Below are 12,893 nucleotides of genomic sequence, written 5' to 3'. Positions count from 1 at the left end.
AAGTACTGACAACAATGGCTGTGATCCATTGGTTTCAGTGGATCTATTCTGAGTATGACTTGGTTGGATGCCATCCGTTGCTTTCAAGTTCAGGAAGAAGACCTTTATCCCAACTGTGGAAGTGGCATGTCAGCCAGCAGGGTGTGATCATGTTTAACATCATATAAATACAGTGGTGCCCCGCAAGACGAATGCCTCGCAAGATGAAAAACTCACTAGACGAAAGGGTTTTGCGTTTTTTGAGCTGTTTCGCAAGACGAATTTCCCTATGGGCTTGCTTCACAAGACGAAAACGTCTCGCAAGTTTGTTTCCTTTTTCTTAACACCGTTAATACAGTTGCGACTTGACTTCAAGGAGCAACTCATAGAACGCGGTGTGGTAGCCTTTTTTGAGGTTTTTGAAGACTTTGGTGATTTTTGAAGCTTTTCCAAAACTTTCCTGACACCGTGCTTCGCAAGACGAAAAAACTCGCGGAACGAATTAATTTCGTCTTGCGAGGCACCACTGTAGGCTGTTTTATTTGCGTTGGTTCTGTGGGTGTCCTCAAGATTGTACTTTCCTTGCAGTAGCACTTAATGTTGGGGAAATGTAGACATATTTTTTTTCTACTGGGAAGATGGAATTCATTCTCTTAATAGATAGATAGATAGATGATAGATAGATAGATAGATAAATTTATTGTCATTGTCCGTATATACACAATATACACAACAACCAAAATCAAACACCCACCCAAAGACCGGGTTCACATATACATTTGCACGTATCTCCGACACTCTCATCCTATTCAGACATAATCTATAAAACATAACATAATCCAGAATATAACATGACCTATTAAGGCATAACATAACCTAAAACCTATCTCATTCCTTCCTACTCTCTGCTTGCTAAACCTTGCAACTGGCCCTGAGATCATTATTTAGTGCAATCAGAGCTCTTGGATAGAAACTATTCAGAAGGCGTGTGGTTCGTGTTTTCATTGTCCTATATCTTCTGCCCGAAGGCAATAGTTCAAAGAAGTTGTGAGCAGGATGGGTGGGATCTCTCAGGATATTATGTGACTTCTTCAAAATGCGAGACGTGAAGATCTCATCCAGGGTTGGTAGTCGGAGCCCAATAACATTCTGGGCAATTTTAATTGTTCTCTGTAAAGCTTTTTTATCCGTTTCAGAGCTGCTCCCATACCACGATAATATACTATAGGTTAGGACACTCTCGATGGTACTATGATAATAGGACAGGAGTAGGTGCTGGGATAGATTCAGTCCCCTGAGCATTCTCAGGAAATACAACCTCCCCTGCACCTTCCTCACAACCATATTAATATTTGCAGTCCATGAGAGGTCCTCCGAGATATAAATGCCCAGGTATTTAAAACTACCAACCCTCTCCACTTCCTCGCCATTTATGTGCAATGGTAAAAATACACTTTTCTTTCTCCTAAAGTCAAGTAGTGACTTCTCTTAGTAGTGTATCCAGTATTGTGAATGCTCTGCAAAACGTGGTCCCAAAGCGTTCTGCACACACACCCATACACACCAGTAATGAGATATTATGCTACTGTTTGTAGACTGGAGCAGTTGTAAATATAACATTAAAATGAAAGCTCCTTAAAAACAAAAGAAGCTTAAAATGCCTTAGAAGTGAACAAAGATAACAGATACAGTGGTACCTTGGTTCTCAAACTTAACCTGTTACAGAAGTCCCTTTGACTCCCGAAACGTTCGAAAATCAAGGTGTGGCTTCCGATTGGCGCCAGCGCCCCAGAAACAATAGCTGACAGCCACATCAGACGTTCGGCTTCCGAAAAACTTTCTAAAACCAGAACACTTCCGGGTTTTCAGCATTCAGGAGCCGATTTGTTTGTCCATTAAGCCATTCGAGAACCAAGGTTCCACTGTACTTGTATTTGCAAAATGTGTTGCTTCAATATCCTGACTGTTAATGTGGAATCATGAATGCCACACCAGAAAGCACCAGCCTCGTGGGATGAGGGTAAACATCTTAAGCACTCCAGAATCATCCATAAGAGTGCACAAATCATGCTTGCCACTTCGCTTTGTACCAAGAATCAAGCATATGGCTCTATATTATCCTTGCAGCTCACAATAAGAATGAGGGGGAACAATGTCTACATCTGGACTCAGCAAAATTTATGGGACAATCTTTTGTCATCAGCATTCAGGGCCCCGTGTGGTGAAATCCAGCTGCTGCTGAGTGATCACTGAATCTCTAGTGCCTGCAATGAGACCGCCACCGCCCATTTCTGGAAGAAGAAGATATATGTGATGTCATGCGATATAAATACCCCGCAAAAAGCTTACTTAGTTTGAGTGGTGCTGTCTTGCCCGGCTAAGGACTTCTGAACTTTCACCTGTATGGGAATTCCCCATCTCCTGGCACCAGTGAAATGGAAGAGCTCCACCGACTGCCTCCCTTGGTTGAAGCTGACATAATTATTTGATAGTTTTAATGTTATGGAAAAATCTAGGTGCAAGGCTGCTCAGTCACCCAGCTCGCCGGGCAGAGCCCGCGGGTCCCTGTGGAATAAAGGAAGGAGTCCAGCCACCAGCCAGAGCAAATAGCTGTAGACCAAAGTACAGTGGTGCCCCGCAAGACGAATGCCTTGCAGGATGGAAAACTCGCTAGACGAAAGAGTTTTCCGTTTTGGAGGTGCTTCGCAAAACGAATTTCCTATGGGCTTGCTTCGGAAGATGACAATGTCTTGCGAGTTCCTGCTGGTTTTTTTTCCTCCCCCCCCCCCCGCTAATCCTTCAATGGGCTTGCTTCGCAAGACGAAAAAACCGCTAGACGAAGAGAATCACAGAACGGATTCTTTTCGTCTTGCGAGGCACCACTGTATATTCCGCAACAGGTTCAAAGAAGAATTTTGAACCCCGAGGATGGGGTGAAAAGGACTTTTAAAAGTTTCTGTCTTATCCCAGCATACAGTTAATTAAGCATCATCACTACATCATTGCTACATCAGAAAAGGGGATGGTTATACATGATTAACATAGGAGGAATGTGTTGGAGCAAAAGGCGGATACAGGATATGTACTGGGAAGTACATTCTAAGCACCTACTACAAAGGGACAATAGAACTTTGGTTTGCATAGTCTGCCACCTGGGCAAGTCTGGAGGAGTGCCTTTGCCCAGCGATCGGCACCTATGAGTACCTTCCTGTGAGTACGTGACCTCCATGGCGGGGACCGAGTGGTTTCCAAGTCCTTGGCCAATGAAGCAAATGGGCGGTGGAATGAAGGAAACTAGCAAAGGAATTGATTTTATATTATTTTTAAAGCTAGGTAACTTCCCTGAGCTGTTAAGTCAAAAGGATACATTTATGCATAGTATTTGTAACATTTAACAACTTTAAAGATGTGCCCCCCCCCCCCGGTAATTTCTGTAAGATGTTTTTATAGCCTACCTTTTAGAATAAAAACCCCCAAGGTAGCTTACAAAACCAGCAGTAAGTGCAGATAGATTTTATAAAAATAAGTTGCTAAGTTCAAAATGGTGGGTAGAATAATACATGTTTTGGAATCTGATGCCCTCCACCCTAGTGCTAAAGAAAGAAAGAAAGAAAGAAAGAAAGAAAGAAAGAAAGAAAGAAAGAAAGAAAGAAAGAAAGAAAGAAAGAAATCTCAGACTTTTTGTCTAAAAGGTGCAGTAAAGGGTCAAGCTGCAGGCCTAACAATTGTTCACTTACAAAAAGCAGTTCAGGGGGTGTTCTGTGTAGATTGGAACTGGTGTGAGGAGAAGGGGGCGTTAATCCTTTCCTTCCTGAGCTGTATTCCTCCCCCCCCCCCAAAAAAAAAAAAAATCACGCTACTATTAGCATCCAAAGATGCTGTATCCAGCAAATAACACCTGGGAGGCAAATTATGATGACAGGATGATTTTCAGTGGGAAAATAGCACAGAGATGAAAAAGTTAAATCTGCCTCTCCCTGTGCCTTGGTCCCTATCCAGGCAGAGAAACTGCTCCCAGACACACATTTATCCAATTTATGCCATCCCTTTAAAAGCTGCTTTCCAAGGCAAAAAAGTGGGAGACCATCTAAACCCTGGGTGCTTTTGTTCCTGTCAGTCTTTTCTTTCCACACAGGGGTTGCGCCCTGTGGAACGCCCTCCCATCAAATGTCAAACAGATAAAACAACAATCTGACTTTCCGAAGACACCTGGAGGCAGCCCTGTGCAGGGAAGTTTTTAATGGTTGATGTTTTAGTGTGGTTTTAATATTCTGTCGGGAGCTACCCAGAGTGGCTGGGGCAGCCCAGTCAGATGGATGCCAAATAAATAATAAAATTATTGTGGTTGCTGTTACAGGCAAAGTCAAGTCATCTGCCTGCCATTTGGCATTTTAAACATTTAAACAAACCAGGTCCCAGAAGTATGCCTCCAAAATAATGCCGCCATCTAAGTAGTGTACAACTGCTGGTATTTGGGGCAGAGGGAGAACTTTATGTTCCAATGACATCCTGGTTTTTACTTTAAAGAGTAATGCACCCGTTTACATTTGACAGTTCCCTGGCAAGCAATGGGCAGAGGGATCTGAACCTCGCCACCCTCAGCTTGGCAATTGGAACGTGGTGAGCCTGCCTTAGCCTGCATGTTACAGTCTTTGGTTTCCTTCGAGCTTTCAGTGGGTGAATTGTAGCTCTTCCTACATCCCCCCCCCCAAAAAAAGCCGCTACCAGCTGCTGAACTGAACAATAAGGTCAAACTATAATAATAATAGGGATGCGGGTGGCGCTGTGGGTTAAACCACAGAGCCTAGGACTTGCCGATCCGAAGGCCGGCAGTTCAAATCCCCGCGACGGGGTGAGCTTCCGTTGCTCAGTCACTGCTCCTGCCAACCTAGCAGTTCGAAAGCACGTCAAAGTGCAAGTAGATAAATAGGTACCGCTCCAGCGGGAAGGTAAACAGCGTTTCCGTGCGCTGCTCTGGTTTGCCAGAAGTGGCTTGGTCATGCTGGCCACATGACCCAGAGGCTGTACGCCGGCTCCCTCAGCCAAGAAAACGAGATGAGCGCTGCAACCCCAGAGTCGGCCACGACTGGACCTAATGGTCAGGGGTCCCTTTACCTTTACCTATAATAATAATTTTTTAAAAAATATTTTTTTAATTGAACAATTTTAACAAATTAGCAATCAATATAACCAATTACATCCCCCCTTTTATTCCCTCCCATTCCTCCCTCTCCCACCCTCCAGAGACTTCCCTCAGCTCCCCTCCCTGATTTGTTTGCACATATTATTCTCTGCATGTTATACATGTTATACCTTATCTATCCTATGTTCTACTAATAAATTTGTGAATGTTTATTAAATAATAATGATAATAAAATAATTTATACTCTGGGTAAAACTGGGCTCAGGGCGGCTAACACCAAATATAAATACAGTGAAAACAAAAAAACCCCAAACAGTTGATTAAAATATAAGTTAGAATACAGTTTAAAATGCAGCCTCGTTTTAGTGGTAGCCTATAGATCAAAGCCGTAAGGGGAGAAAACGTCAAATTTATATACAAAATACCATATGAGGGGTTGCATCAAAAAATAAATAGGGGGGGGTAGACTGAGTCCAACCCAAAGGCCAGGCGGAACAGCTCCATCTTGTAGGCCCTGCGGAAAGATGTCAAATCAGATAAGAAGATGAGAAGTCAGCACTGGAGCTTGCAGTTAGGAGCCAGCATAGAAATAACAAGCAGCTTTGCAGGGAGGAAGAATATCCTATATTTATGTGCAGTGTTTTGTTTTCAAGAAATTTGACAAGAACAGACACAGAACTCATGCTGCCTTTTCTATCATGGAACTCAGCCTTGCCCAACCTGCTGACCATTTGATGTTTTAGACTGCCTGTGCTGACTGGGCCGGATGGGGGTTTTAGTCCTAACCATCCCTAATGGGATGTGGTGGCGCTGTGGTCTAAGCCACTGAGCCTCTTGGGCTTGCCGATCAGAAGGTTGGCGGTTCGAATCCCCACAACGGGGTGAGCTCCTCGTCCCAGCTCCTGCAAACCTAACAGTACAAAAGCATGCCAATGCAAGTAGATAAATAGGTACCACTGTGGCGGGAAGGTAAACAGCGTTTCCATGCACTCTAGTTTCCGCCACGGTGTCTCGTTGCACCAGATGTGGTTTAGCCATGCTGGCCACATGACCCAGAAAACTGGACAAACGCCGGCTCCCTCAGCCTGAAAGCAAGATGAGTGGCGCAACCCCATAGTCACCTTTGACTGGACTTAACCATCCAGGGGTCCTTTAACTCTTAGTCTTAAGCAGGATGCCCAGTTAGGGAAGTTGCCCAAGAAGAAAGCAATTAATTACCAGGCAGAATAGGTAACAGCAAGACAAGACTTGGAACAACCCTGCCAGCTGATTCTTGCCCCAGAGGTACATGTGGAGGCCCAGATCTGAACCTAATGGAGACCACCTTCATCCCAGTGTGGGCTTCTTGATTTGCGTTTATGAAAGGCTCTTCACTGGAAATCAATCTGCTTAATTTCTTTCCTTCTTTCTTTCCCCCCCTTGCAACTCTCTCTGACCACTGAAATACCTTCTACTTTGGTGATCGCTCGTAGCCGAGTAAGATTGTCTTCCATGAACATGGTTTTACAGTGAGTCCATGAGTGACTGTGGAGACCAATTCTGGATCCACACATCCTTCCACAGTGGGGACATAGGTGTCTGGGGTAGGAGTTGATCACGGTGAGTATTTGCCAAGCGTGCCTTCCTCTTAGCACATTTCTCCCTTTCGTCCTGAGTTTGAGCGTCTCAAAGCCCATGACACCTTTGATAAAGGTAAAGGTTGTTCTCCAATTGGGGCGCTCTCAGGCCAGTGTTTCCCAGTTGTCAGTGTTTATGCTACATTTTTTAAGATTTGGCTTGAGAGAGTCTTTGAACCTCATTTGTTGACCACTGCCATTACGCTTTCCATTTTTAAGTTTGGAATGGAGTAGTTGCTTTGGAAGACTATAATCAGGCATCTGCACAACATGACCTCAACTTCGTTGGACTGAGATATACAATGACATGGAAACATGTACAGTGGTACCTCGGGTTAAGTACTTAATTCGTTCTGGAGGTCCGTTCTTAACCTGAAACTGTTCTTAACCTGAAGCACCACTTAAGCTAATGGGGCCTCCTGCTGCTGCCGCGCCACCGGAGCACGATTTCTGTTCTCATCCTGAAGCAAAGTTCTTAACCTGAAGCACTATTTCTGGGTTAGCCGAGTCTGTAACCTGAAGCGTATGTAACCTGGGGTACCACTGCATTTGTTGCTAGAGAAAGCAATTATTTAAACCCAGTTCCTCACAAAGGAACGTCTAAGATCTTGCAAGCCTCCCCATGTCCTTTCTCTTCCCTTTCCTTCCTGTTGCCCCTTTCTTTGCTGGTCAATGAGGCTCCCAGTGACCTGCGTAGCCCATCCAAGTGGCAGGGCAGGGGAGCAGGTGCTAGCAGCAGCCTTTGCTGGGAAACAGCAAAGATCAACAGCACCAATGCCCCAGTAGATGCAGAGTCAGTCCGCCCCTTCGACAATAAATACTGAAAAGTGTGAAATGAGATTTTTTTAAAATAAAAAAAATCCAGCTGCTTTTTATTTGTTGGATATAATAGTCTATTTTGGGCTTCTTGGGCATTTAGCCTGCCATTTAAAACCTAGAACAATTAGTCATTTATAAATGGCTGTAGCACATCTGCAACGTTATAGCCATCGCCATGGCAACAGCCGGCAGAAGCCGAGGAGAGGAAGTGCAGAGAGGAAAATGAGAGTCCTGGCGCTTTTGAGCATCCCCAGAATGGGCTAGTAGATTGCAAGGCTGCCACACCCGCAAGAGTAGGCACATCCTCTGTTTGATAGCCATTTAGCCCTTTGAGTTCCAAACTGCTTTGCAGTCCTTTGCTTATTTACCCGGACAGTGTCCCTGCTTGAAATTCGCTCTCACTTTGCAGCTGGAGAAGAGAGGCTGAGAGCAGCTACTCCGTTAAGGCCACAAGGAATCTCTGTTCGTGCAACAGATCCAAGGATACGTGAGACCATGACTCCTAGCCCTACCCTAACCTTAGCACAGGTTCACCTGGAGCTCTGAATGTAGCCTAGGTGCATGCATATGAATAGAGGCTGGGGCAGGGGCCAACAGGCAGAATCCTGCTTCCAAGAGTTCGTGCCCACACATACATTGTTGTTGTTTAGTCGTGTCCGACTCTGCGTGACCCCATGGACCAGAGCACGCCAGGCTCTCCTGTCTTCCACTGCCTCCCGCAGTTTGGTCAAACTCATGTTGATAGCTTCGAGAACACTGTCCAACCATCTCATCCTCTGTCGTCCCCTTCTCCTTGTGCCCTCCATCTTTCCCAACATCAGGGTCTTTTCCAGGGAGTCTTCTCTTCTCATGAGGTGGCCAAAGTATTGGAGCCTCAGCTTCAGGATCTGTCCTTCCAGTGAGCACTCAGGGCTGATTTCCTTCAGAATGGAGAGGTTTGATCTTCTTGCAGTCCATGGGACTCTCAGGAGTCTCCTCCAGCACCGTAATTCAAAAGCATCAATTCTTCAACGATCAGCCTTCTTTATGGTCCAGCTCTCACTTCCATACATCACTACTGGGAAAACCATGGCTTTAACTATACGGACCTTTGTATATGAGTGGAATTAAAAGCTGCAGCAAGCATAGTGGGAACCTGAATCAGAAACCCAGGGTCAGCTCAAGGGAATGTCACCGCTCTGAACCACCTGTCTTAGAGCGCCTCTTGGCCGTGGTGTAAAAATTGGGATTTGGCTTTTGCTGCCCAACTCCCCATGGGTCTCCTAAGTCCATGATTGGTCAGAGAAGAATGGATGGAGGCAGGATCCGGTGGAAAGCAAGGCAGATCTTTATTTTTTTGTTGCAGCAGCGCACGGAAACGCCATTTACCTTCCTGCTGGAGCGGTACCTAGTTATCTACTTGCACTTTGATGTGCTTTTGAACTGCTAGGTTGGCAGGAGCAGGGACCGAGCAACAGGAGCTCACCCCGTCACAGGGATTCGAACCGCCGACCTTCTGATCTGCAAATCCTAGGCTCTGTGGTTTAACCCACAGATACACAAATATGCAAGCAAAAATACAATGAGAAGGCAGAGGAATATTTGAGGTCATTGGGAGAGTTAAAATGGCTTCAGGATTCCTCTCCTGTACAATTTCAGACACATGGTTTATATATTTAGATATGTGTGCATTTATGAATATTCTATATTTGAGACCTTAAAATTCTTATAACAGCCGTTCCCAGCTAGCCACACCATCTCTGCCCAGTGTTAAGATTCCCAGTGCTAAGTAAAGTCAGCTCACTTTTGAGTCTGAAAGGAGCAAAGGCAAGTCTTTTTCTAAAATAAGGAGCAAGTAAAGCGAATCGCACAAGATACATCCGAGGGGACCATGTGCTAGAAAAGAATTCACCAGATGGTGAGCGTCTGAAAAGGGGTTAAGTTATCACCTGAGGGAGGCCAGTGGGGATGAGTGTTCTGTGCTCCACAAATAAAACAGGCCTCCTTCACACAGTAGCCTTCCACTGAACTCCCCCCCCCCCCACCTTACTTGGCAAATTTGCCAAGTTGCAAACACTTTGGAAAGGGCTCAAATCTCCCCTCAACAAATTAAGAAAAGCCTTTGGGTTGGTCTGTACAGGGACGCGGGTGGCGCTGTGGGTTAAACCACAGAGCCTAGGACTTGCTGATCAGAAGGTCAGCGGTTTGAATCCCCCTGACTGGGTGAGCTCCCATTGCTGGGTCCCTGCTCCTGCCAACCTAGCAGTTTGAAAGCACGTCAAAGTTCAAGTAGATAAATAGGTACCGCTCCGGCGGGAAGGTAAACGGTGTTTCTGTGCACTGCTCTGGTTTGCCAGAAGTGGCTTAGTCATGCTGGCCACATGATCCGGAAGCTGTACGCCGGCTCCCTCGGCCAGTAAAGCGAGATGAGCGCCGCAACCCCAGAGTCAGCCACGACTGGACCTAATGGTCAGGAGTCCCTTTACCTTTACCTGGTCTGTAGAAGAACCAATAGTCAATCCTGACAATATTACAAGAGAGATTTTTTTCTGGTGAGGTAGCAGGTCTTAAGATTCATAAAGATAAAACCAAACTCTCGGTTAAAAATATGAATGACAAGAGTAAGAACAAATCACAAGATGTATCTGGATTAAAGATCGAAAGAAAGGTTCAGTATTTAGGTGTATGGGTGAAAACAAACAATATAAATTTGTATAAAGATAATTATTTAAAAACCCAGGAAGGTATTAAAAGAAATTTGCGAATTTGGAACAGAACGAATCTTTAACTATTAGGCAAAGTGTCAGCTATAAACATGAATGTATTACCTAGAATGTTATTTCTGTTTCAATTGATTCCGGTGATTGGCAAGACAGATTGTTTCAACACATGGCAAAAAGATATTTCTAAATATATTTGGCAAGGGGGGAAAAACCAAGAATAAAATATAAAATATTGATAGATGCAAAAAAGAGAGAAGGTTTTTCCCTCCCTGATATGAGACTATACTACGAAGCATCTTGTCTTTGTTGGTTGAAGGAATGGATGGCATTAGAGAATTCACATATTCTAGACTTAGAAGGTCAGGGTAATATTTTCAGTTGGCATGCTTATTTATGATATGAAAAGGTGAAAGTACACCAAGGATTTGCAAATCATATAATTAGGAAAAAATTGTATAGATTACGGGATAAATACAAAAATCTATTAGAGGTAAAAACACCATTTTGGCTCTCACCGTTGGAAGCTATAGCAGTAAAGATGTTGGCTGTGATATTTCTCTTTCTTTGGCAGTGTGTCCACAGTTCTTCCTTTTCTAAGGTTGAAACTGGTTAGAATAGAAATGTTATCCCAACTGGCCCTCACTGAGGCTGAATAGTCTTTGTTTAAAATGGGAGAGGAAAGTAGCTCATCCTTTCTGTCTCTAAATGGGATGTCTCCAACATTCTGCATCTGGCTTAAGCAAATAACATAATGCTAAATGAAGATTTAGTTAAGCTGCCTTATATTCATTTTGCTTTGCTTTCTGTCATTCTACAGTATTTTAAAAAGTTGATACGCATTATTTAAATTCCTTTTCATTCATTCGTTTTGCTGAACTTCTCTGCGCGACTCCTGTCATTTATTCCCTTACTCACTTCAGGCATTTATGAATCATTCCTCCCCAACACAGAGTAGCAAACAAAATTCATAGAACGTTAATGTGTAAAATCAACTCTAAAAAACCAAAAAAAAAACCTGAAAAGCCAGCTGGAGTTACGATTACAAAATATGCCAGTCAAAAGGAAACAGGTTTTGAAGAGCTTGCCGACAGAATGACAACAAAGATGGTGTCCTAAGTGCTGGCATTGCGGTGAAGAGTTAGGGGTATATGCACATATGTGGTGGGAGTGTATTTGTGTAAAGGAATATTGGCAAAAGATTATAAAAGTTATTTCTGATGAATTTCAGGTTAAGATACAAGTCAATAGAGAAAGGCTTATCTCAGGAATACTGGGGAATAGTAAAATAGAAAGAAAAGAGCAAGACTGGTATAAAATTATGACCTTAGCTGGTATGCTTGTTATTGCATCAGGATGGAAAGAAAAGGATAATTAGACAATGGAAAAACGGAACGACTATGTTTTTGAATGGAGGGATGCATGTGGCGCAGTGGGTTAAACCACAGAGCCTAGGAATTGCCGATCAGAAGGTCGGCGGTTCGAATCCCCACAACGGGGTGAGCTCCCGTTGCTCGGTCCAAGCTCCTGCCAACCTAGCAGTTCGAAAGCACGTCAAAGTGCAAGTAGATAAATAGGTACTGCTGTGGTGGGAAGGTAAACGGCGTTTCGGGGCACTGCTCTGGTTCGCCAGAGGCGGCTTGGTCATGCTGGCCACATGACCCGAAAGCTGTACACCGGCTCCCTCGGCCAATAAAGCGAGATGAGCACTGCAACCCCAGAGTCGGCCACAACTGGACCTAATGGTCAGGGGTTCCTAATGTTTTTGAATATAAACAATCTGATATATCTGAACAGGTAATGACGGAAGATACATGGGAAAACAAATGTCAAAAGATTTTGAATAAATGGACAAGTTATAGGAATTGGATAGCACGGGGGGGGGGGGGAGCCAACCCAAGCATCCAAATTAGAATGAGTAATCTGTGCACATGGTTAAAAATTTGAAGAGAGAACAATTTTGGGTTAAAGGGGAGGGAGGAAGGGGGGAAATTAGGATAAATGAGTAGGGACAAAAGAATATACTGTTATGCATAACTAATAGAAGGAGGATTTTGATGTATGTTATAGTTAGATTTTCGACTGAATGGTTTTTTTGTAAGTTATTCAACGTCCCTGGAGGAAAGTGTGATTATAAAGAATAATAATAATTAATAAAACAAAAAACAAAGATGGAGCCAAGTGACGTTCCAAGCGTGCATTGCCTAAAGTGAGCCCCACGACTGAAATACACCCCTCTTGCATGTTTGCCCAGGAGGGCATCTTTTGCTAACCTAAGAAAACAGGGAGGAACAAATCATAGAATCATAGAATCATAGAGTTGGAAGAGACCACAAGGGCCATCAAGTCCAGCCCCCTGCCAAGCAGGAAACACCATCAGAGCACTCCTGACATATGGTTGTCAAGCCTCTGCTTAAAGACCTCCAAAGTAGGAGACTCCACCACACTCCTTGGCAGCAAATTCCACTGTCGAACAGCTCTTACTGTCAGGAAGTTCTTCCTAATGTTTAGGTGGAATCTTCTTTCTTGTAGTTTGGATCCATTGCTCCGTGTCCGCTTCTCTGGAGCAGCAGAAAACAACCTTTCTCCCTCCTCTATGTGACATCCTTTTATATATTTGAACATGGCTATCATATC

This window comes from Podarcis bocagei (genome assembly GCF_964188305.1).
Source record: "Podarcis bocagei genome assembly, chromosome: 5".
NCBI classification, from domain to species: Eukaryota; Metazoa; Chordata; class Lepidosauria; order Squamata; family Lacertidae; genus Podarcis; species Podarcis bocagei.
The sequence above is the reverse complement of the archived record's forward strand: the minus strand, read 5'-3'. Positions refer to the sequence as shown.